Source organism: Ruditapes philippinarum, unplaced genomic scaffold (genome assembly GCF_026571515.1).
Source record: "Ruditapes philippinarum isolate M1 unplaced genomic scaffold, ASM2657151v2 ctg4142_1_1_1_1, whole genome shotgun sequence".
Classification (NCBI taxonomy): domain Eukaryota; kingdom Metazoa; phylum Mollusca; class Bivalvia; order Venerida; family Veneridae; genus Ruditapes; species Ruditapes philippinarum.
In genome coordinates this window covers 81,125-108,307 of record NW_026857850.1, presented here as the reverse complement: position 1 = coordinate 108,307, position 27,183 = coordinate 81,125, and the positions used below count along the sequence as shown (strand labels likewise).

The window sequence follows — 27,183 nt, the reverse complement described above, 5'->3', positions numbered from 1 at the left end:
TGCTAACACATTTGCCGAACTATATAGCTTCATAAGATATTTTTTTCGCCATTTATTTCCACAACTATGTCTGATTTTGCACAATCCTGCATTATTTTAACAATTCTGCACTATGGGATATATACAACCATTGGTGCATAACGAATTAAAGTCAACTTCTGCATCTTTCTTTCCCGAAATATTAGTTTCAGTAGAAGTATAGTTCATCATAAGTATAAGACCGTTTTTCTCTTTTTTTCAAGTTTTTTACATTAAAATTTGGATTTTGTATACAAGAACTTCGCAAGAAAACGACTTGCGTCTTCGATTCTAGACCGCGTGCTTACATGCGGTCTTATCAACATATGAATTACGGATGATGATAATTAAGAGAACACCGAAAGAAAATTTTTCCAAACATAAATGAGATTCTAAGAATATTTAAAATCAGCCATCATAAAAACAACAACAACAAAAATCCAAAATTACATAACGGTATATCTACATATATTACTATTATTTATTTATTTACTTTCCTTTGAAAAAATCGTATATTTTAATTATATAAGAAATAGCCTGATCATCTATTTACCATGGAATTTATGATATGTAAAGATAAAGTGTTTTGTTTTTATGATTAGAAACTTTGTTAAGTTCTGTCTTCACTTTCTGTGACTCAACTCAACAACTACATTGCCTGACCTTATTACATAATAAAACCCCACAAAATATTCAAATAACACCTGATTTGTGAACGAATGAATTACAAGAGCGTAGCGGATGGTATCTTTGCATGGCTTTGGAATGCTTTCTTAAACATGAAAAAGTACATAAATAATATGTATCTTGTGAGATATATGAATAAATCCTGAGTTAAAGACTGATGTATGGATAAAAAACTAAAGAGCATGTAGGTAAGATAGTTACTGCATTCGGAATAGGTCTGTATAGTATTTACAGACCCAGTGGCCTTTTGAAAAACCCCGATCGCTACGCTCATCGCCACCCGCGTCTGTAAATACTAAGTAGGCCTATTCCTCGTACTGTAACTATTACTTTCCGATATTCTGTCTATCATCAAAAGTATTTAACGATCCTCAGTAAACCTTACAGTATGGAATGCCATAGCTGCCTTATAAACACATTTCTAAAGTGGTGATGTCCTTTTGAGAAATGGAGCTGTTGTTTTGATAGATATATATATCAAAATATCATATTACTACAAGCCATGCTAACTTTGACTGAAACAAAACATATGAAAGACATTGGCATTAGACATACGTAGCTGATCTTTTATTCCTCAATTGAATGAAGAGCAGAACAAGCATACATAAATATCACACATATATACAAAATTATGACAAATCAACAAACATAATACAGTAGTATGTCAACAAACTAGTCAAATATTAATGACATTGTACTAAATTTTGAAACTACACAAATGTATTTTAATAAATGGTGATGTGGTTTTCATAAATGGTGCTGTGGTTTTAACCAATTACGCGATATACACACCTTTTAACGCCTCCCCCCATTTGTTGTTATCTCAAATGGTGAAAAAATGCCTTATTTATGCCCACAACACTTGTTTTTGTTTGAGAAATGTTGCTTAAAAAAGTTACCACTTTTTCGGCGCGGCTCCCCCAACCAAAAATATACATCAGGGGGTTGCCAGAAGGGGGATGTGCCCCCTTGTGTTTGGGGGAGAAGAAAATTTTGGAATTTTGAGAGGCTAAAAATGACCCCAGATTGATCGTAAGGTAACATGTAACCAACGCTGAAAGGCATTTGACTCTATCTCAATCCATTGAGAAGTTGCAGCACTTTGAAATCAATTTTGATGGAAAAAATCAGGATAAAATAGTGATTTTGGCAATTTTGAGATGTCCCCTCGTTGCCATGGTAACAGAAAATTTAAGCCTGAGCATGTTGTTGCAATGGCATTGGTCAGGTAAACATTTGTGCCAAGTTTGATTAGTATTGAAGCAGTTTTTTTTAGTTTTATATAAATTTGAACTTATAACGGGAGACATTTCAATGAAAAAAGCCATTTTTCACAAAATGCTCGTGAAGTAATGGGTTAATAAAATGTCTTGTAATTTTGACTGATGATGATGATGTGGTTTTGAAAAAAATTGTCTTGTGGTTTAGATAAATGGTGATGTGGTTTTAATAAATGGTGCTGTAGTTTTGATAAAAGGTATTGTGGTTTTAATAAACGGTCTTATCGTTTTGACAGATGTTGCTGTGGTTTTGATAAATGGTGCTGCGGTAATGATAAATAGTGATGTCGTTTTGATATATAGTGGTGGTACTTTGGTGAATGGTGCCGCTCTTTTGCTATATGGTGATGTTTTTTTATAAATAGTTATACTATTTTGCTTTATGGTGTTGTTCTTTCTTTTAATGGTGATACTATTTTGCTACAAATGTATATGATGATGTTCTTTTTATAAATGATGATACTATTTTGATGTATGGTTGTGTTCTTTTTTATAAATGGTGATACTTTTTGATATATGGTGATGTTCTTTTTATAAATGGTGATACTATTTTGCTATATGGCGGAGTTCTTGTTATAGAAGGTTATACTAGTTTGTTATTTTTATAAATGGTGATACTATTTTGTTGTATGATGATGTTTGTTTTTATACATGGTGACACTTTTTTTTGTTTTATGGTGATGTAAATTCTATAAATGGTGATACTATTTTCATGTATGGTTATATGATTTTTCATTACCATGATGTTGAACTATTTATAGATGACCTGTTTGATGACCGGAACAATTTGATTAGCGTAAAACTGTTCTCACAATTTATGAAAAAATCGAGGCAATTTTGCAGTCTGCTGCCGTTAGTACGTACATACTGGTCAGAGGATGGTCCCCATAACGGGCCATGATATAGTCAAAATTATAGCCTGTTCTATTGGCATTGGATAAAGTGAATGTCTTCAGTTGTTTCAAGGATTAATGTTGTAAAACTTAAACCAGGAATTTTCTAAGTTAAACATTTCATATATATAGTGTTATATGATTGGTTAATTATCTTGTGCACACGACTTATTTATCTCGGTCCCATGACTTATTAACTCGTGGCCACGACAAAGTAACTCTTGGCACGACACAGTATCTCGTGCGCACCACATAATTATCTCGTGCGCACGACTTAGAAATTTGTGGTCACAACAAAATATATCGTGCGCAACATTTAATGATCTCGATCGACTATGTTACTCGTGGCAACAACTAAGTAGTATCTCGTGCGCACCACTTCATTATCTCGTTCGCACCACTTAGTTACTCGTGGCAACGACATGGTATCTCGTGCGCACTAGATAAATAAAAGCACACACAGACACACATGTCATTTCTGTGCCACCGTAGTAGCCTGTCTCCAAATGTAACACCGAAATTAATTGAATTTTCTTCAGTTAATCTTTTGTCTTTTGTTTCTCTGTTTGTCATCGATAAATTTTTCCCGTTTAATATCCTAATCCAACAGACAACAAAATTACCTACATTTTTAAATGACGGAGTAAGAACAGTTATACCCTTATCAAATAATTCCGGTCAACAATTAATAATTCAACATCATCGTAATGAAACATTACAGATACATACATCAAAATAGTATCACCATATCTACGCTAACGTTTATTAGTAATATAAGGCCTTCAGCCCAAAATACAATCCAAATTTTAATTTAACAAAGAATGATATATAAATATATATAATAGACATAATTATGAGTATATTTACAAGTAATTAGTATAATGGTAATATTGAATATTTAAGTTGAAATAAAGGTAATATTAAATAAACATATAATGTACAAATGCCAATATGATTATTATCAATGTTGAAGAGGTAACTATTAATTTAGATATAATATTTAAACATAAAGGTAATTGGTAAAAATAAATTCAAAAACATTACAATATATATGTTTAAATTTGTTCAGTTATTTGAAGCTTTCTTAAACTATTTGCTTCATAGATAAATTTTGCCAATTTTCTAATATTGTCTTCCGCTGTTTCTGACATTTTAGTATTAAAGCGTTCATTACTGTTTACAATTACATTCAAATTACAAAAAATTAAGTGTTTGTGTCTAAGGTCGTTGTACAGCTGACAGTCAATCAAAAAATGCACTTCATTTTCCACAACATACACATTACGTTTAAGACAAAATGAACAAAATCTAAATTCTCTGTCAATATTTAAGTGCCTTCCTGTTTCAATTTTCAAGTCATGGCCACTGCATCTAAAATTTGCTAATGCGCGTTTATATTTATAAGGCATGCTCAGTGACAAATAACATTCGTCAGAAATAGATGTTTTATAAATTCTGTAACTAATTGCTTTAGGCGATGAATTAATGTCAGACAATATCTCTTGTCTACAGCAGTCTGAGACTCGTGTCCTAAATACTTGCATGAATGTATTAACATTTCCGACTCCGTTCGCTGTCCACGCGTAACCAAGGCCTAATTGAAATAACATGCGTTTAACATGAGTTGCCCATGTGATTCGTCCTTGTTCATCTAAGTTTCTAAGCATAATATAGCATTGTCTTGGTGACCGATATTGTGGCATTTCCGTTAATTTAAGCCAGTACTTAACACATTTAGACATATACGTTACACTAATTGGAAGGCGTCTGCATTCACTAAGGGTGAAGAAACTTGCAACGTTTTGATTTAAACATGCTATCCTTTTGCAAAATGATATATGCACATTTTCGATCTGTCGACATGTGTTATATCCCCAAATCTCTGATGAGTAAGTCAAAATGGGTTTTACCATAGCATCGAATAGTTTGAAAGCATCATTAATACTTAAATAACCAAAATGTTTTTGATAAGCATAAATAACATTGACAGCCTTGGTCGCCTGTATGGCTAGTACATCTTTCGTTTTAGTCCATGAGAGTTTCGGGGTAAAGTATGCTCCTAGGTATTTGCAACAACTGACAACTTCTATTTCATTTTCATTATACTTCCAATGCTCATATTGTCTTAGTGGACCGCCATTTCTGAAAACGATTATCTTAGATTTATCAAGGTTTATACACATCCCAGTTTCAGCACAATAATTACTTATTTCATTTATTTGTCTTTTGAGATTTATAGCCGTGTCTGCAATACTGGAGACATCATCAGCAAATAATAAACAATACAGCTCTCCTGTATGTTGTGAGATAGTTATTCCATTTTGACATTTATTATTTAAGTATTTCACAAGGTCATTTATGTATTGGTTATAAATGATTGATGACGTCACACAACCTTGTTTTGTTCCTTTGGCGCACTCAAAGAAATCAGTCAACCCATTCATCGTAGGTCCTGATACTTTTACACATAACCGAAGTTGAGAATAAATATTCCGGAATAACGTTAGAAATCTGCCTTCAGGGGATATTCTCTTCCTTTCTAAGCTTTCCCATATTTTGAAATGTACACAATTGTCAAAGGCCTTAAGAAAGTCAACGTAAAACACATATAATCGTCCCCTTGATTTACTAATATATTTTTGTACTATAGATTGAAGATTAAAAATGTTATCAATAGCGGAACAAGTAAAATGTTTTCCTGCGGTGAACATTTTAATGATATAAAGATATTTCATTTAACTATTTTCAACTTTATTGGGGGGGGGATAAATAAACGTTTGTATCAGGAATATAGTTGACAACTGAAGAAACGATCAATATAGGAGAAGCTAGCTATGTCTTTGGAAACTGGTGACCGTTGAAGACCGGAGAAGGTGAACATAAAACAATTATTTCTTTTTAAGAAAATGATTCTATAGGCCTACCATTTTATGAATAATTCCGAGCAAAAAATAAATAAAGTAAACACACAATTTTACGAAGAAAATATCTCTATTTGTTATGGCAGATGCTACTACGAATATTTTAATTTTGTAGATTTTCAGTTCAAACAATTTATTGTTTGTAAAATTTAAGATAGATATTAAAGAAACATTGATAAATTTTCAAACACATCATTCAAGTTTTGCCACCTTAAACGGTAACATAATTATAGAAAATTAGAAATATCACGTAATAGTTTTTTGTTCTTAATTAGGTGTAATTCGGACTAATTCCCTACAGGTAAATCCGTAACGTACCGGCAAACGGTATTTAGCTAGGTTTTCGAAAAGGTCCATTAACCAATCATGCACGGTTTACAGATCACATGCTCCTCCATGTACCGAAAACGGTCACGTGCTCCTCCATGCCTCAAAAGTTAAACACGTACCAGTACCCTGCGGTCTCCAGACCGCAGGGAATAATTACTTCTAAAACCAGCTTGGCATTCATCTATAATGTTATTCAATTCGGCCCACTTGGTCAAACGATTTGCGAGGATTTTCATAAAAATTTTACTCAAGCTATTTCCTACAGAAATTGCCCTGTAATTATTCGGATCGGATTTATTTCCTTTCTTGTGTACTGGGGTAACAATGCTTTCTGCCCAGGTAGGTGGGAAATGACCCGTATGTAGTAAATTGTTGAATAGTTTATTCAAGTATGGTATTGTTAAATATATAGTACTTTTGAACATTTCTATGCATATTCCATCCACTCCTGTTGCGCAATTATTTTTCAAGGAATTAACACTTATCAAGATTTCGTCGTCTGTGACGTCACAATTAAGATCTGTGTCATCTATTCTATCATAAAAACTGTTGAATATATCTTGATTATTTAAAACTTGATTGTTTTCAGAAAATAGTTCGCTTAAGTAGGAAACCCATGTGTTTCCATCGATCGGGATGTGTTCATTTCGTTTTACATTTCCCGTAACATTTTTAATACAACTCCAGAAGAAACTTGCATCATTTCGGTTGTTGATAAGTTCATCGCGCATCTTATTTTCATAGAATTGGCGCTTAGTTTTACACATATTTTTAAAAGTTCGCTTATTTATCAAATATTCATCAAAGTCTGATTTATGTTGTGTTCGTCTAAATTTACGCAAACTGCTATATTTCAGTTGTTTCATCTTTGCATATTCCGAGTCCCACCAACGCGGTTGTTCATTATTTGCCTCCAGATTTCTGTTTTTACCTTTATATACTTTTAAAAACACGTTTTTACCGGCGATTTTAAATAGGTCTATAAAAGTTGTACATGTGTTGTAGATATTTTCCTCTTGAATAATATCATTATAAAAGGTTTCAAATAATGGTGTGAATTTTTGTATAAATGTATCTCTGAGCGACTCTTTCCATTTATATGTTTGATGTTCATAAAGATTCGAAAATGAGTGAAATTCCGTTGAATTCACGTTTACAGTATCAAGTAGAATTTCACAGGTAATCGGAAAATGATTCAAAGTCTTCAACACTAAAGTCTTGTATGCGATCAAATATGTCGGTCGACGCAATAAAATAGTCAACAACACTCAATCCTCCATTCGCTGTACATGTAAAGTTCCCGGCTGTATCTCTAAATAGACGTCCATTAAGAATATGAATCCCTAATGTACAACACATTTCAATAAGCGACATACCGTAACGGTTGCTTTTGTCATCGCGATTTTTTCTGTTCATATTAAATATGTCACTGGGATAATCTGTGCATGTGTTATATACGTAATCAATGTCGTCATCTATTATGATATCTTTTAGGTTTCCGGTTCGAGCATTTAAGTCCCCAGCTACAATGAGGGACACATCACCAAGGTCTGAGATAATACATGTCAGTTTTTGAGAAAGGATATCTATACCGTTTTCCAACTTGCCTTTGTAAATAGGTGAATTCTCCGGTGCAACGTAGCAGAAAAATAACACAATACTCTTTTCTAATTTTGCAATATGCTTATCAATATAAAGGACGATACATTCTTTGAGACGACATCATATTTATTGCAAAATGTAATAAATTCGTTGTGTTTGTTGTATTTACGTAATCCTTGAATATTTAATGAACACAATTTTAAACTGTCATATTTACACGATTTTGGGCTTTGGAGGAATCCCTATTTTTTAACAGAAACGGGACACTTTTTGTCTTTGAAATATGTGTAAATTTCATTATCAACAATCAGTTTATCATACTTAAAATATGTTGATTTGCCAGAGTCCAGACATTCTTTAAAAAATGGATATAATTCGGATCTTGCTAATGATATTCTATGGGGAAGGTCTTCTGATATACGAAACGGCAAGTCAGTTGATTTTCTTTTTGAGCGAAAAGCTGTGAGAATGGCTTTTCGGTCAGCAAAGTGTGCGAATCTAGCAAAAACCATTCTACTTCCTGATTTACGATATAGATCATCAAATTTTATATTTGAATCATCTACGCCTAGACTGTCTTTGATGAGTTCGCGGATATTTTCTTCAAGTATAGTTTGTGTTTTGTTTTCTACTTCTTGTACACCGAAAACTTAAGATTATTTTTTCTTGAGCTGCAATTCTAAACGCTCGTACTTAAGCTCAGTCGATGCTATAGTTTCCTGTAAGGTAGAAGTTCTTTTATTGAGTTCTGTTACCTCTGAATTCAGTTTTGCATTATTCTGTTTAAGTATATCATTTTCTTTCTGTAATTCAGTTACGCATTTTTCTAGAGAATCAAATTTCTTATCCATTCGTTTCACGTCACGACGTATTTCAAGTAATATATCAGTAGTGCTTTCTACTTCGACGTCCGCATCGCTGGTATCTGTATCAAGTGCCAGTCTTTCTAGCATATCCTTATCACGAAAGTTTCCGGTTCGTACCCACGAACTCACAGATGTCTGTGAATGTGCCATTTCAGATCGCCTTGTCGTACGATTTTCTCGTATTTGATGGTGCTGGTTGGAATTCATTTCGTCGTTTAGTCCGGCAGACGAAACCGAAAGTGGTTCTGCAGACTGTGTGTTAGTACCACAGCGATGTGCGCCGCGGCCGCGTGCATTTGTAGGTCCAGGGTTAGACTCTATTCCTTCTGCTAATAATAGATAAAATAAGGCAATGCGGAGACACAAAGAAACGTATTTTAACTGAAATGTCTTTATTGTTGTTTTTGTCTTGATTGGCTGTATAAATGTCCCAATACGTATTCTCCAAGCTTGTGTAGAAATGCCCATTTCTTCACTTTAAGTTTTTATTATTTTCAGTTATTATTATAATTGTAATCTACGTACGTAAGGTAATGGTAATAGTCCTTGTAAAATATTGCCACACGTTTGTGTTATATGTCATGCTACCGAAGCAAAACCAAGACGCATGAAGTTTAAACGTTTATTCCGTAAATCGTTGAATATGGTAAAAAGCTGAAATGATACAAAATAACGCTGTATAACTAACAAATCATCTGGGAAAAATACATGTTAACCAGCAAACTCCGGAGGAGTGTTTGACTACCTCGTAATTCAACAATCGGGGCTTAAACATGAACAATATACAGACTTTTATGTAAAATTGATTAAGTACAATGTTGAAAGACATATGTTGGTAAAAAGTTTTGACTAGTAATAGAGAAATTCTCCTTACAAAACATTAAAGTAAATATCTTGTGAATAATTCTTAATAAAACCACACTAAAATACACCATAACTATGTTTTGGTACGAAAAAGCATGGAACGAAAAATTATGGGTACGAAACAGATAACGCGAAAACATATTACATTATCTCACCTACATTAATTACATTTTAAATTAACTAATTTCCGATTTAAATCATTTTCAAAATTTGTAAAGAAAGAAAATAAAGTAAAAAACCTACACCATGTGGGGCTATGAGGACTAGAATATTGATTTTGTATAAAATGTACTCGTTGGAAACAACGGGAAACTAGCGTGGTTGCAAATATACGAAAAGTACCCGAAAATACCGAAAAGAACAAAATTCAACAAAAATCACAGGAACACCTGTTCCAGTACACTCCCCGTCTGGTATGAATTACCAAATTTCTATGCTCTTCTTAACATTTAAATTTTGAAACAATACAATTTTGATAAATGAAAAACATTGTTAAAACTTAGACAGACTCAAAAATTAAAACAAAAATATTACCAATTTCAAAATATCACCAAAAGAAAACAAATTGAAAAAATGGATTACAATTTAACAAGTGTAACTTATCATACTTATTATTGTACATGAATAATCATAAGCATAGTGTTCTTTGTATTTCTTAAGATAATAGTTTATCCATTACAATTAAATCAGTTATCAATAGCACAATTTGCTTATCACACCGAAAGTACTGTTATTAACATTGTTCAACAAGAAGAACCAATTCCGTGATAGGACGCACATAGCTGTTTCTGGTTCCAGCCTTCGTTATTGTTACTTCCACTGTACGGATTTTGCCATCACGACTAGCGAATACTCTGCTGACAACACCAATTGGCCAATGATTCCGGTGGAGTTCAACGTCCTTCACAAGTACCAAATCACCTTCTTTGATGGATTGTTCATCATGTAACCATTTCTTTGTGATTTGAAGTGTTTGGAGATATCCATTTTTCCATTGCTTCCAAAAGTTTTGGGCTAAAACCTGCACATACTTCCACTGTGCCTTATAAATGTCTTTCAAAGATAAAGATGAGTCCAAACCTTCTAATGGTTCAACTTTCTGAGTAAGAAGCATCGCAGGAGTCATTTATAGCCCATCGTTTGCTTTTTTCTTGCCATGCCTGCCTGCATAGTTCCTGCGAGCAACAGGCGTTGTGGCACGGGCCAAAAAGTACTCCACACCAACTTACTGGTAAACGGTTATCTCTGGAGCCGACTCTCTCTTTGTGGTAAGATCTGAGCATACGCTGGGTGAGAAGCTTCCCTCGTAGTTGTGCGAGCATATCACGCACTGGATGAAGGATACTGTTGAGTTTGACGCTTTTGCGACCAAACTAATGCAAAAAACCATGTGTACGGAAGAGGTACTGGTTATGTTCATAAAGTCTGCCTTGGTGATGAATCTTTTCATGATAATGTCGAATGAGCAGTGTGGCTATGTGTGATTTTTTTGGTATAATAATGGGCTGCTTCACATTATTAGGCAGATCGGCTCTGCTAATACGTCCTCCAACTCTTAAAACACCATGATTGTCAACAAAGGGTCTCAGTTTAACAATACTGCTGCTCTTTGGAATACTATTTCCTTCAGAAAGTAACTCTACCTCTTTCGCGAAAAAGTCTTGTTGCACAGCTTGAAAGATAAACGTTTCAGTTTCATGTGTCAGTTCAATGTCAGACTTACTTTCTTGAGACTTCTTGAAAGAGGAACAACGTTTCTTTAAGAGCATAAAGGCTCTTATGAGTGAAGTCCATCTTGAAAATTTTTCAAATTTTTCAGTAATGTTTCGTATCGTAATTGTTTTCAATGTTTTGACAAGTGGTCGAAGTTCACGGTCTTCATCAGGATTGATGAGATCAAAGATCTCTGATGGTTGATTTTCTTGGAGACTGCTTTCATCTAAACTCGTTTGAATTTCTGTTTTCTCATGAATTCCTTTATTGCGATCTATGACAGGTCCTTTGATCCAAACGCTATCCAGTGACACAGAGGAACATCTTGTGGCAAGATCTGCGGGATTTTTATTTGTTGAAACATATCTCCATTGTTCAGTTCTAGTAACATTGAGCATTCTTTCAACACGATTACTGACATATGTGTAGAATCGACGAGTCTTATTGTATATGTACCCTTATACCACTTTGCTATCTGTATAAAAGATCATTCCACTCAGCGGAATATCTAACTGTACGATCAGGATCTCTGCTATTTCTTAGAAGAAGAATGCGTGGCACACAATTAGATCTGGAAATCTTGTGTCCCTTCTTGGTGCTAATTTAGCTTGTGGCCAGAAGAAAGGCTAGAGTGACATAACTTGTAGAAGTCGGTCAAATTAAGGTACGTACAAGAAGCTATGGTATTGCCGTTTCTGTGAAGCAATTTCAGAGTAGATTGGGAGACAGAGGACACGGGTTAGCCGACTGGTATTGGAAACTGAGTGTAATGCGAGGAAATACTTATAGTCTGCCAATTTTTCAACAGATTCCCTCCAGTTCCTAGCCATTTGAGTAAACATGGTCTGTAGACAATGGGACTCCCAATCAAGGACCGGGAAACGGAGGAATCGCTTCAGAGAGAAAATTTCCCTGTGATTTGGTTATTGGAGCAATTAACCGAGCGGATTCATATAGTATATTACTGTTTTATTCTGTAACAGGGCGTTTCACCTAACTGAGACAGCTGAACAGCGAATTGTGGTCTTTTCTTAAGATCCCAAACCAAGCCGAGTCTGCGTTGTGTTGGGTAGAAGATCCGTCCAAAGTTCTAATGATTTCAATTCGCGCGTCCTAAGTTTCAGGAGGGAAAGAAAAAAAGCGCCCAAACCTGGGTAAGTCGTTGACAACCTTGTGTAATCTTAGGTATTTCCTCCTGTTCTTCAAGGCGCGTTATTAATTTCTTCAACAGTTCTATAGCTTCGCGAGATGTTGGTCTTGATGTTAACGCATCGTCAACATAGAAATCTCTTTGCACAAATTGTTTCACATCTTCATCTGCAGTTTGGACTGCCTTTGAACGCCGCCTTTCCTTGGTGATCTTGTTTATCATATTTCTTAAGCCATATGTTGCAACTGCAGGAGAGGCACTATTGCCATAAACGTGTACACACATTCTGTATTCAGTGAGGTCTTTATCTGGGTTATTTTCACCATACCAAAAGAATCTCAGAAAATCTCGATGCTTTGTAGAAACCCTGAATCTATAAAACATTTGTTCCACATAGCAGAGATGCCACTTCATCTTTACGGAAATCTAAGCAGCGACGCCGAGTAGACTGTTAGTTCATGTCTGGACCAGACAATTAAGACACTAATTTTAAAAAAAAATCGATGAAAGTATGGCAGAAGAGTCGAATACTCCCCGGGTAAGGCTGCTCAGACTTTTTCGGGATGATACCACCCGCGAAGAAGGGTAAATACCAGCACTCACTACCGCTTTCTAAAGGTTAATGGCACTTGTCACATGCTTATTGGTGATTATTCTTACTCATTGAAATTAACAAATGTTTTTCCGTCGTTGATTGGGTTTATTTAGATTGGGGCGATCGTAGGATCGTGAGCCGCGCGCAAAACCTGTTGTCTGATTGCTAGGCAACTGCTTGATCTAATTTGACTTAAGGGGTAAAGGTGCAGTCGCAAAAACCATTTCGTTGAGTCTACTTCAGTTTCTTCAAACTCGATGAGTCGAAGAATTTGCTTATCTTGCGAATCGAAAAGGCCAGTTAGCTTGTCCTTGTTCGTTCGGACAAAAAGTTGAATCTTCGCGCGCAGCCACAGTTAATCATGATTGCAATGACTTGGAACTGTTCTTTCAAACTCAATGTGTAAGGGCAAATGGTTCCATATATGTAGGACGTGTGCCAGTGGATAGTACATGAGTTTTTACGAAACGTGTGATCCCCCGTAAAGGCTGGCCGGTAAACGTTCTGAACAAACCTTCTCCTAATAATAACCCATCCAAGTGGCAATCTTTGAGCAAATGGGGGCCTTTTTGACGGGTTATATGTTCAAGCACATGAGATGTACCTATTGGAAGATCACTTCCTATCAACAACTGTATATTCACTAATTTTCTATTTTAGGTATTTTTCTTACAATACATTTAAGATGATCATAGGCTTCAGGCTTACTTCTGGTGGTAGGTTATCCCCACTAGTGATATCCAAGGCTGTGCCGGCAGCGGCCACCGTAACCGGAGAGAAGAGAAGTTGGGTTGAAGAGGCGAAATATAGCTGGCCATTACTTTTTTGTCTTATATCTCTACCTTTTGTACTATCCAACTCTTCTTACTTTTTTTTTTTTCTATCATTTCTTGTATATTTTCTTTTTCTTGACCTAGCAACCACCCGTCGCGTCATAATCAAGTGTGATTGCGCCGACGTACCAATGTAGATGTAGATGTAGATCTCTGAACGTTCATTTTGGAATATCGTCGTGCATTTCTGTGACTTATAGGTAATTGCTACAAGCATAGAACCATCCACTGCCCTTTACACACAGATTATTTGTTTTCCTAACGGCCTTACCTAGTTTACACGGCCAGAGGCATTGAATGGACAATGTTATATGGAGTTTGCTTCAGTACGTACATTTTAATTTTGTGTCGAACAGTTTTTCCCATGTTCCGTTATACCATCGATGTTGATAGCATACACCCGTACAGCGTTCTTCTAAATGACCCTTGCGGATAATACATCTTACTAGCACAGTTTTACTGCAAGATCTGCCTACAAATTTGTCTCCACAAACAGAGAGGTACACTTAGAGTTCAAACCTTGCATTCCCTTGTGACTCCACGCCGTCGGTCTGTCTCTGGTCTTTTATATGCATCGAGCGACGCATGACCTTTGCCGCATTTTACGCACCTCACTTCTGTTTTGCAGGGTCTCTTGCCAACATGTCTTACAAAAATCTAAGCACCTGCCTAACAAATTCTTTTTCTTTCAGAAAAATTTCTTTTCTCCATTAGTGACATTTTATTGAATGCTTTTGCATATGTTTAGGGTGTGGTTTGCTTTGTGTTATAGGGTCACCTTTTGATCACTTGTATTATCAGATTGTTTTTGCTCTATTTCATGTTTCTTTACAAACATCTTGTGTTCTTTCACTTTCATTGATTCAAAGTCATACCTAAAAGCTGGATCGTTTTTGGTGCTACTGATTTCTTTGATGAAGTTTATGAAGAATTCAAATGGTGGATATATGACATTGTAATCACGTTTATACCTGGAAGCACTGTATGTCCATTTTTCTTGGATACCAAGTGGTAGTTTCCTAACAATTCTATTTACACCTGAAGACGAATCAAAGTAGGCCAGTAAAGAAGAGTATGTTGGGTTACTTTTCAAATATTCAATTTCACAAAGAATGTCTATAAGGTCGTACAGTTTTGACATGTCTTTATAGTCAATTCTTGGGAATTCTTCTAACCTTCTTTTCAGAGTTGCTTCGACAAGTTCTGGTCTTCCATACCGTTCATCCAATCGACGCCATATTTCTTCCTTAGCTTTTCCCAAATTATTTGTATTTGCAGCCTTAATTGCCCTTGCTGATCTTGTAGATTGTGGGCCTAAATACTTTATGAGCAAGTCAACCTCTTCTGCATTGTCTAGGCATAAGTTTCCACATACACTTTTGAAGCTCGACTTCCAGGAAGCAAAGGTTTCTGGTTTGTCATCAAACTGTGTGAACCTTGAAAGCTGTAAATCTTTTTTTCATTAAACTGGTGGTGATATCACTGTCAGCTGGCTGTATAAATGATCGTGGTTCAAAGGCTGGCACACTAGGATTAAGATGTGAATGCTTTTCAATATAATCTCTGGTAAAACTTTCCTTATTTATTATACTTTCATTGTCAATCATTTGTGAGTCTGAATCTTTCATTGCTTCATTTTCAACTTTCAAAATGTTAAGAGCACTATTTAACTCTGCTTCTTTCCTTTCGCATTTTGCCTTTGCAATTTGTAATTCTTCTTGAGCGATTGCTTTTTCTTTCATTATATCTGCTTCCTTCTTTTTGTACTCGAGGTTGGCTTTGTGTAAAATAGTATTGTGTGATTTTATACACAGCTTGTCGGCTCTACTTGCAGCTTTGCTCTCCAGCATGTTTAATCGTATGTCGCGTAAACATTTTGTTTCTGTAAGCACCAACTGTTTTCTTCTTGAATGGTATTTTTCTGTGGCAGTCAGTTCTTCAAGTGATTCATTACTGTGAATCTGGCCTAAAAATGTCTCATATAAGTCATTTTGAGCTTCATACTTCTGGAAGTATAAAATGTACTCGTTGGAAACAACGGGAAACTAGCGTGGTTGCAAATATACGAAAAGTACCCGAAAATACCGAAAAGAACAAAATTCAACAAAAATCACTGGAACACCTGTTCCAGTACATTATATTTTGACAGTTGTAATGTTTATAAACAAAGTCAATACATCGCTTGGTCAAAAGCTAGTTCAATACCTTTTCCTTTGTGTTTTCCCGCTTAATCTTTTGTCTTCAGTAGAATAGTGTAAAATTCAGTATTCCTCTGTGTTATAACACTTTTAACGTAAATATTTCTAGCACTTTGTATAAATATATTTTATCAATATTTTAGAGCCACGAAAAGCCTTTTATTTCAATCATAATTCTATGGAATCATTATTTTTCTTCGGAGCGAAATATACTACGTCCATTACCAAGGGACATCACTCTTTTATCGAAAAATAGTATCATCATTTATAAAAAGAACAACACCATTTAGCAAAATTGTATAACCATTTATAAAAAAAACACCATATAGCAAAACAGTATCACCAGTTATAAAAAGAACATAACCAAAAAGCAAAATAGTATAACCATTTATAAAAACAACAGCACCACATATAAAAAATGACACCTCCAGGTACCAACGAAACACCACCATATATCAAAACAACATCACCATCTTTATAATTATATCACCAATAATCAAAATGACATCACCAGCTAACAAAACCACAGCACCATCTGTCAAAACCACATTACCATTTATCAAAACCACAGCTCCATTTATTAAATTCACAGCACCGTTTATTTAAACTATAGCACCTTCTGTCAAAACGACATCATCATTCATCAAAACCACAACACCATTTATCAGAACCACAGCACTATCTGTCAAAAGGACATGACTCCTTTAGAAGTGTTTATATTAACCAGCTATAGCGTTCTATTTTTCAGTGTTTAAGCTCAACGGTTATTAATTTGTCATCTCAATTATACACGGTGAAAAGCGGCGGTTTACGTAGTCATTTGATTTCGAATGTTTGCATGAATAATTGAAAAAAGGAACCAAACTGTGTGTCAAAATATTAAATGTTAAGTTAAACCTGTTATATGCCTATTAATGAATCGGTCAAAAATGAACTTTCGCTACAAGACATTTTTTCATCGCTTAATTGCATATTTGACTCAGTAAAAATATCAACTTTATTCTGGACATATAGTAACATGTATTCGAACTACATTATTATTTATTGGAAATCCTATATAATAATAACGGAGTAGTGAAGACACACGCTCGAACTTGTTTTTTACAGTGTTTTCAAAACAACGCAGGGGTTTCTATAAGCATCTTAATGAATGACCCCGATATTTGTATCTCAATAAAATATGAATGAAACATCTTAATGTACCAATCAAATTAATTATAAACCTTAACGCTATATTTCAGACGTTGGTTCGATTTACCAGAGAAATACCACATTTAGAAATTAATTCTAACTAAAAATTTCGTAACATAACTTGAAACAGTCTACCGGATAAGATTTATTATGACTACAGTCATAAATGCATCATCTTTTATTGAGCATGGTCGGATCTTTTTTTTACAGACTTAGTCATAAGCTATATTGAGATAAGGTCACGAGTGCATTTATCGTGATTATTGTCATGCTGTTTAACGTAGGGGTTTTTTTAACACTAGCTATTCAACAGTAAAAATTTATTTTCCTTATTATTTAATGATACCACAGCGGTCATTCGTAACCGACACACGCATTTCCAATGATTTAATTAATTTGTATCTTTACACGATTGCTATCCCACCATCCTCTAATTAATGTGTTATGTCATTTGATTCTTTCAAAATGCTTTTCGTAAAATTATCATATTTTCTTGATTATGTTAGGAAAAGCTTGTTTAAAGATCCTGTAACACATTATTTTTATGGTTTTATATACAAATTATGATGCTCAAATTAAGATTTATCGATATTGTAAGTTTCAAAAAACATTATTCATAAAGATATCACCGAATTTAATATTTCATGTAAATAAAGGGAGGTAATTAGAATTTCGTTTTCTATAAATTCTAAGTCAATTTTTCCAATAAGAAATGAATGCATATAATTTAATGATTACCTTAAATATGTACAAATATTTGCAATACATATTTTACATATTCTTCCATGTTTGAAAATTGACAAATTTGCATAATTACATACATATTTAATTTAATGAAGAGTGGTATGAAAAACTTCTCAACTTCCCCTCGGAGCGTGCACGTCGCGAGAAGGCCCAACAGGGCATCGGCAGAAGATTTACAACTTTTGGTACTGGTAGACTCAACTAAATTTTTGCCTTCAACCGTGGGCGGTAACTACGGAACTACTTTTCGTCACTTCTGCGGACCAGCTGCCGATGTCCTGACTTATGGCCGAGGGGAGTGGCCCTACAACAGTAGGCTGGACGACGAGGATTTGGCTGTGCTGGGTGCGTGAGCCCCTAGCACAGATTGGGGGGTCTGTAAGGAGGCCTATAGCTGGCACCAACACCCTTTTTCAGGGCTAAAACAAACCTTTCCTATATTGTCACAGGTTGCTGTAGATTTAGGTTCTCTCATTGACCCGTACAGTGACCTACTTTTTCGGCTCAAAATTTGCATAGATTTTGGCTAATACTCCGTGGAGAAAAGTGGGAATTGCATGGAAGGTAAATTATTTCACCGTTTTGTGCTTCAAAAGTTAATCTTAAACAGACTGGGTGACTGTCCGGGGTCCGTACTCACAACGCAAGGCTGCATTTTTGCCCGAAAGGGCGATGGACCCTCGGATAAGCTTTAAGTCGCTATACTATGCAAATTGGGGCCTCCGGTGGCCGGGGTTAAGTCTTGATTTTAGATCACGGGGTGCCCTCACCACTATAGGTTCGGCGTCCCTCATTCGGGTCGAAATCTTTCATCGTGAAAGGAAAGCCATCCAGCTGGCTTGACGGCTGGTGGTGGTTCTACCAGGTACCCGCGTCGCTCGGCGAAATAATGCCCGGAGGGGCCCTGGGGTCTTCATTCCACAAAAAAGCTTCGGAAAAAAATCGACAAAAAATCTCGGCGGGACGCTCTAGGATGACCCGACTTGAGTGTACGGTCGCCCATATGGGCTTTTCGGCGGCGACCTTAAAGAAACGCATCAAAAAAAAAAAAACATATGCAATCTCATACTTTATAAAGCGGGTGTTTGGTAGAACTTACAAAATTTACAAAATTTAAAACAAACTCTGCTAATTACAAACATGTAATTAATTATATGCATCCCAATGTATACGGTTTATAACATTTAAATAGAAACCAACATAAATAACAGTCAGCCCACAATGAAATGGTCAGAAAACGTTCCTGACATGCCTTTCTGCAGCGATAAGTAGTGCGAACTCTACAAATTATAGGTAAATTTCTAAAAAAAAATAGTTAATATTAAAATATAATTAGTCCTTTTAATAAAAGACGGTAACCTTATAAAGTCTTGGCCGATTTAAATTAAGTGCTTTTAATTATTAAATTTTAGAAATTTCTCAAAACTTAGTATGGGGATTGCCCCATCTTCCTCCCATGGCAGAGGTTGTACGTAAAGAAGACTACCTGTCATGGGGATATGGTATGCACATAAACACATGTACGGATATAATAATAAGTAAATAAACATTAGATCCCCATTTCTTTTAAATGATTATAAATGAAGTATATGCTCGCCCATATGGTCTCTTTCCGGTGGCGAGGGTAAACAAACCCGAACACACACATATGCAATCTCAATTACAAAACATACAGGATCTTGAAATTATTAAAATTCAGAAATATGTAAATTATCAATTACCCTAGACCGCTGACATGTTTATTGCAATTTACGGGTCTGACGCATTTATGTTTTTTTACGTCACACGTATGAGAACATGACAATTATTATTAATTTTATGTAAGACATTTATTTGAAATTTTCTTATCCGATTATCTGTTTGACTTAAAGAAAGTAATTAACATGGCGCTGGTTTTTGAAATCTGCCGTGTTAATCAGTCTTAATCGAAACATTTGTATTGGTCAAATCTATAATTTTATATTTGATAAAATGTATTATTATTGGTTAATATTTTCTTGTTTAAGGGTCGTTTTTCATTGGTCCATTGTCTTTCATTATTTTCATATTTACTAAACTATCACCAAATGTGATTAATACCCCAAAGACTGCTCCAGAAATGAGGAAGTAACTGGTGAAAGAATACAATGAACTGAAATAGAGTTATGGTTGTGGGCAATTTAAGATAGTTTTGGTTTTTGTATGTTTTTTTCCCTTTAATTTTGCCAAGGTTTTAAAATGGAATTACTATTAAAAGCCCAAAAAGTGCCCTTTTGGGGGCACCCCTTTTTTTCCTTTTTCATTCCCTTGACCATTGAAAAAAGTTTATTAAATTTCTAACTTTAAAGTTTTTTTAGAAGGGTTTTAAAATACTAAAGATACTAAAAGGGGAAATTTAAATGGTTTTGCCCCCCGGCATTCCCCCCTTTTGCGCTAAAAACCCCAAAGTGTAGGAACGTTTAAATTAAAAATTAAATAATTTAATTTTTTCCCCAATTTTTGGGAAATTTGGAAAAAAAAGTAAAAAAGGGGACAATAACTGTAAAAAGTCCAAAAAGAGTTTTTTTTTTTTTCTGCACTGCATTTTTTTTTAACGGGGCCCTTGACCTTTGGGGGTAGAAGTTTTTTTAAAAATTCAAATTAATTTTCAAGTTGGGCATTTGGGACAAAAAAAGAAAACCAAAGGGGAAAAAAATTATTTACGGGAGTCAAAAAAGAGTTATAGTTTCTGTGCATGCATTTCTTTTAAATAAAACTTAAAACCATTGTAAAAAAATTTGGGTTTTTAAATTTTCCCAAACTGTGTTTTCAATTTATCCCTCGGGACAAAAAAAAAGGAAATTTTGAAAATTTGGCCCAAAAAACAATGACTCTATTTATTACTCTGAACAGAGTTATGGTTTTTGTGCACTGCACTTCCTCTTTTTTTTGCTTGCCCATTGTATAAAGTTGTCTTGAATTTAAAAACCATTTAACTTTAAAACCGTTATGCCCCGGAAATAAGGAAAAGTATCACAAGGACAATCCCTTGAAATTTTCAAAATGGGGGGTTATTTTTCCCTTTTGCACTAAAATTTATCTTTTTTAAATGTGTTTGATGATTTTTTAAAAAGGTGTTTTAAATTTTTCCAAATATTTAATTTTTCAAGTTTGCTCCGGACAAGGAAAAAAAAAAAGGGAATAACCCTGTAAATTGTCAAGGGATGGTTTTTAAATGTTCTTGTGTTTGAAACTTCCTTTAAATGTTAGGGGACCCATTTTAAAATTTGTATTAAATTTCCAAACATTAGTCCCCAAAAGTTATTCTCGGGCCAAAAAAAAAAATTTTGAAAAAAAAATTTAAAAGGGAAATTTTTATTTCTGTTAATTAAATTTAGACAGAGTTATGGTTCTTTTAAAACTGAATTTCCCTCTTATTGTGCCTTGACATTTAATGACGATTTTTTTTAATAAAAAGTAGTTTTCCCAAGTTTTGTTCCGGCAAGAAAGTAAAAAAGGTAAAAACTCTTTTTAAAAGATAAAGTAAGGGTTCTTTTGCCCGCACTTCCTTTTAAAAATTGCTTGACCATTGAAATGAAGTTATATTAAATTTCCCAACTTTTTATCATCAAGTTTGCTCCGGAAAAGGGAAAATGCAACGGACGGCTGGGACTGACTAATTTACAGGCGACCAACCGACCGACCCAGCGAGTTTTCCTATATCCCCCAAAACTTTTTTTGGGGGGAAAAAAAAATGAAAGAACAGAATTTATGGTTTATAGAAGGTTTCAGGTGTAGAACAAAAACATGAAATGGTTTTTTTGGCCAATGGTTTTATTTTTCACCCTTTCCGCCCAAAAAATTTTTCTGCGGTGAAAATTTTAATGAAACAATATTGTTTTTTTTAAACCGGCTTGAATTTTGTTCCCTATAAATAAGAAAAAAAAACTATGAAATGGGAAAAACTGGAAAAGGGGACTTCCTTGAAATTGAAATATCCCTTTTGACCAAAAAAAAAATTTTGGGAATAAATAATTATTATCCCTTTAAACGGAAAATTTAAACACACAGAAATTTTTTTTTAAATTTAAAGAAAAATTAAATGGAAAAACGGAAAACCCTACCTACCTTTCCAATTTTACCCCCCAAACCAAGTACCCCCCTTTAAAAACCCCGGGAACCACCCCTTTTGGTGAAAGAAGAGAGGCGAGTTTTTGGGGTATTTTCAGTCACGGGCCGCGAATGAAGAGGTGTGAGGGCGGTATTTTTTTCTAACAATTCCCCCAAAACCCAAAATTTTTGGAATTTAAAAAAAAATTTCAATATGCTGAAAAACATTTTGGGGAAATTATTTCCCGGGGTCTGGATCAAAATTTTAAAGGGGAAAGCCAAATGAAAAACAAGCAGACACAATTTTTGGAAACAAATTTTAAATGAAAGAATAAAGTTTTTAAGAAAATTAAAATTAGTGTTTTTTGGTGCAAAACCTTAATTTTTTCAAATAAACCTATGGGGAAAATTTTGTTTAAAGTAAAAAGTTGAAGATTATCCCCGGAAATATTATAAACCGAAATTTTTAATGAAGAAGGTAGCGGTGAAAGAATAAAAACATAAATACAAGAACATTTTGTTATATCAATTTTTTTCACCATGTTTAAATTTTCTTGTTCTACTTATTAGACAGTAATTGGTCTAAAAGGTTTTTTGTTTGCCTAAAATTGGGGGGTTTATCTTATTGATAAATAAGGACATGGGATTAAATTTCTTTTGAAAAAATTTTTGATTTGAATAGAACGGTCATTTCTATTTTATTGGGTTTACGAGGTAAACTGCTCTTTGGGGAACGTCATCACTATATATCAGATTGTTGTATAAAAATTTTTCTGTTAAGTTTAAAATTGAGTTTGTGAGAATATTTTAAAATTTTGGGATTTATATTTTTTAAAATGGGTGTATATACCCGGTGTACATGTATTTAATTGAGCTGATGTCTAAAGTGGAATATTTGTTTTGGTTGAATTTACTTTAATTAGGTTGAGTTTACAGCTGAAAAGCTTCTTTGGGGTCTGTGGCAATCCCATTGGAAAGGAAAACGGGCTTTGCCCTTAATTTTGGTAACTGAAAAATTTTGAAAACATCACACTTAAAAGGGTTTTAACACGAAATTAAATATGGGAGTATTTTTCCTAAAAAAGTGGAAAAAAATTTTAAAAATGTCACAAAAAAATTAAACTTTTCCTTTAAAGAGGCTATCATCCCTTTTTTTTTTTCCATCAACCTGAAAGGTAGGGGGCATTTTTTTAAACCAAACCCCATTTTTTTTTAAAACTCAAAAAAAAATTTAAGTTTAAATAAAGGAAAGCAATTTTGGGCTTATAAACCTCGGGCAAAACCCAAATTTTTCCCAGTAGCAGATGAAGTTCTTTTTTTGAAGAATACTTTAAACCAGATAAGACATCAATAGTCTCGCCCAAAGCGGGGAAATTTGTATCCCCTTTGCGGTTTTTCTGTTGTTTAACCTACACCAATCAACAACAAAATCTAAGTAGGCACCTGTAGGTTTTTTCGTACAATAACATCATTTGAGTAAAAAGGCGAAATAGATTCCCTATAAATATTGGCATCTAACATTTCTGCTGATGTGGCTGCCTAACTCCTCATTATAAAGCGGAGGTATTCGCGATACGGTTCTTTGAAGGAGTTTTATCTTCCAATTCTATATGATTTTCAATTAAATATCAGTGGTTTGGATTTCTTTTAGTAGATTTACAAAAAAATGCCCTCCATTTACCAAGAACCTGATTAAAGTCTTAAAGTTTGTTCTGGTGTTAGAATTGGAGGAATCAACTGAAATGTCCTTGATTGAAGGTTCTGAAAAAGGGAACATCAAGGGGAAAAAATAAAATAAGAAATATCATCTATCAGCTTTAGCCCTTCAGTAATAGTAACAAATTTCTGACTTTGGTTTTGATTGTCAATATCCTACGCAGTCATGTTACAAACCTTGACTCATAATTTTTTTACAAAAAAGAAACAGCCATTATGGTTTTGATGACAAACGTGGACAAAATGTATACCCCTTTCAAAGATTTCAAGGACTTTCAGTAACTACAGAACATATAGACTGATCAAAGATTTCCTCAGCAATTGCCATTAAGTGTGATACTCTCAAATGGAGGTATTTTTAACACTTTTCTTTCCACACACCTTTACAGGGTAAGTATGAGATTCAATTACTATCCATAAGCCATCCCGCCACTGTTCAGGGATAAATAAATTTTCCTCATGTAACTTCCTTCAACAAACATTTTTACAAACGGGCGAAGTAACATTTGTTCAATAATTATTGGACAAGAAAGATTAAAAATCATTGTTATGGTATTTGGGCCAGAGTAGGAATGTGAAGGTTTCAAAAGAAGATAAAAAAGAAACAATATCGTTGCTTCAATATAACCCTGAATAATTTCAGTAAGAACCAAACATTTGCAATAGAGAGGAGTAAGTCTAAAGTTTGGAATCTAAAGCTTTAAAGTAGCCTTAAGGTATTTAAAAAATCTCAAATGCAGACTGGACTAATGGTGGAAACCATAGAACCTGAATCAAGCAGACATTTGGGAAGGTATTTAAAAGTTTACAATAACACTGTTGTTCATGTTGCAGGTCCAATAAGATTTCTACTACATTAAACTAATGTTGAGTCCCTACTTGATTTATTTACTAATGATTTGGGCTCAAGTGACACTAAGATTACCAACCTCTATTCTGCCCGAACAGAGGCGGTTATCAGTTGATTTGGTTCGAATTCCTAGGGTATATTCTTACCATGACCTCTGTCCTCTAACCTCTAGAATAAGATCTAGGACTAAAATTTGTGTTGTTATTGTTGGGTGTTGCCCCTTGATTGTGTGAGAATTACTGTTTTTTTTGTTGTTACTGTTATTGTTGCTGCTGCTGCTGCCTGCTGCTGCTGCTCTGCTGCTGTTGTTGTTGTTGTACCTTTTTTTTTTTTATTTGTGTTGGTTCCAAAATTATTGTGTGAACTTTGACCTGAAATTAGAACTCAGATATTCTAATTTCTGAAGTATCAAGTTAAACTGGAATCCTATTGATTCAATAGTACCCTTAAAAAATGAAAGTTTAGATTCCATATTGGTTAAATTTAAAGAATCCAACCCTTTTTTTCTAAAAGCAGACAGTTGTTGCTCAATAAAAAAGGATTTCAGCAGACAATGGTGTATATTTAATTGTATGCTTATTTGATGGGACAGAAGACAAAATTTTGTTTGAGTAGAAGTTAAGTTAGAAGTCTCTTTTCTACTTTCCTTATCTCTCGAAAATAACAAATTTTTAGTCATCAAGAGGTCCCTACTTAAAACCTAGTCTGAAATTTCAGAATCAAAATATAACCTGTCCCCCAATTTTGAAAGCAAAAATTCATTCCCTTTTACCCGGGGGTTGGCCTTTGTCAATAAAAAGACTGTAAAAGGGTTTCTTTAAAACCCCACGCATAGTAGTTACTTTAATCATTTTGGGGTTCTGTCTAAAATTAAAGAATCAAAAATCTTCTTTTGTTTAAGCCCCTGAAAACCCTAACATCAAGTTTTCCCCAAAATTTTCTTGACAGTTTGCATTTTGAAAATTTAAAGGGGACTGGGCAGATCAAAAGCTGTTTTCCCCCTTAATGATCCCCCAATAACTGGGGGAAAAGTAGACCTTGTTAAAATCTGGATTTTTGTCAAAAGACATTGTTCGTCATAAACTCCAAAAAAACCCTTTTGGGAACTTCACCCTTTAGATAAAGGTTCATCTTCCTGAAAAAAAGGAATCTTGGAATGACTGAATGGGGCATTTTTACCCTGATTAGGAACAGACAAGGAGAGACCAGGCGTAAGAAGCCATAAATCGATTTGCAAATTCCCGGATTCAGCCATAGATCCCAGTTGCTAATGGGTAACCAAGACACTCAATTACGGCAAAGGAATAGGTGGGATTATACATATTTTGTACCTGTAATTGGCAAATAACGGTGCCCCTGTACCAGAAATATCAAATGGCACAGTTGATATGGTAGATATGGAAACGAAATAAGTTTTCTTTAATATTGGGGGTTATAGTCTTGGGTATAAGCATATACCCCGTCTCCAATGATTTTCAAAATTTCCTCCATATCTGGCTGAGGTGAAGTGCTATCCAAGCTAGATTTACTTTCTTCTTCCAAACTTTAAAAAAATCAATATAATTTAAAACACAAATAAGTAATTGTGTTTTACACTATTTTGGTATTCAAAATATTTCTTTTTCCAAATATTGTCACATCAAAATAAAGAATTGTCTAAGAACTAGATCAACATAGAGTGGGAAAATATTTGTAACATATGTCATTTTTGTCTACAAACTAGGTCAATTGATCTATTAACTACCTGTATCTATAGTCCGTTTTACACAAGCGGTCAATCAAAAACAAGATCGAATAACCGGATCCGACAAAAGATAAAACCAAACACGATATTTTCTTTGTTACCATTTCAATCTTTTCATTCATACCGTGAGTGCATTTATTGTATTAGTATAATGTTTCGCGGGGATTTTAGGGTCATTCACGTGAAATATTAGTGAACACATTCATACAACCTTTTAACTTACAGTGACATCTCATACGAAATAGACTATAAAATAACATTACAACAGTTAGGCAAACAAGCGACGACACAACAGTTAGGCAAAAATACCAACAGTACAACATAACACGGAGGATAAATATGCCAGTGATAAACAGAAAACGATACACAGGTTACAGCATGAAAACAAAAATCGGTAAAGAAGCAACCCTACTAAGCCCTTTCCTTCAAGTATTGTGCTCATAACAATTCATCGTTTACATAACAAATGATTAGTTTTATTTTACATTTTTATCAAAGAAATGTTGAGAAAAATTTAAAATAAATTATATGCGGTGTTTTTTCATTGTCTGCATGTTTACTTTAACACTTTATTTTTTACTAGAGTGAAATACATCTAGCGTATTTCACTGATGTTTTGTCGGACTACTTTCTTCCAAATTAAGCTAGTACACAAAATCTAAGTGTAGGTCTTCAAAAGTGTAATGTTAAAAAGACAGAAATGTATATAATAAGCAGACAATTTAAAAATTATCAATAAACTAATCTCGTGATTGTGTTTCACTGCACCTATTTGTCATTTTCAACTGTTAAGGGTATTAAAAAATATATCCAGAGAGTTTGTTTGATCTAGTCAAATGCATGGTCGCATTTGATTAAATGATTTAAGAGGGAGATAGGACAAAGGTACTTACTTCAACTTACCACTGTTTAGACAACTC

The 27,183-nt window shown here is 34.3% G+C and overlaps 1 protein-coding gene across 1 annotated transcript in view; it reads left to right on the top strand.

Moving 5' to 3' along the window:
- Positions 1–27,183, top strand: part of LOC132751247 (uncharacterized) — a 103,641-nt gene that overhangs the window by 8,085 nt on the left and 68,373 nt on the right. The window lies entirely within an intron of this gene.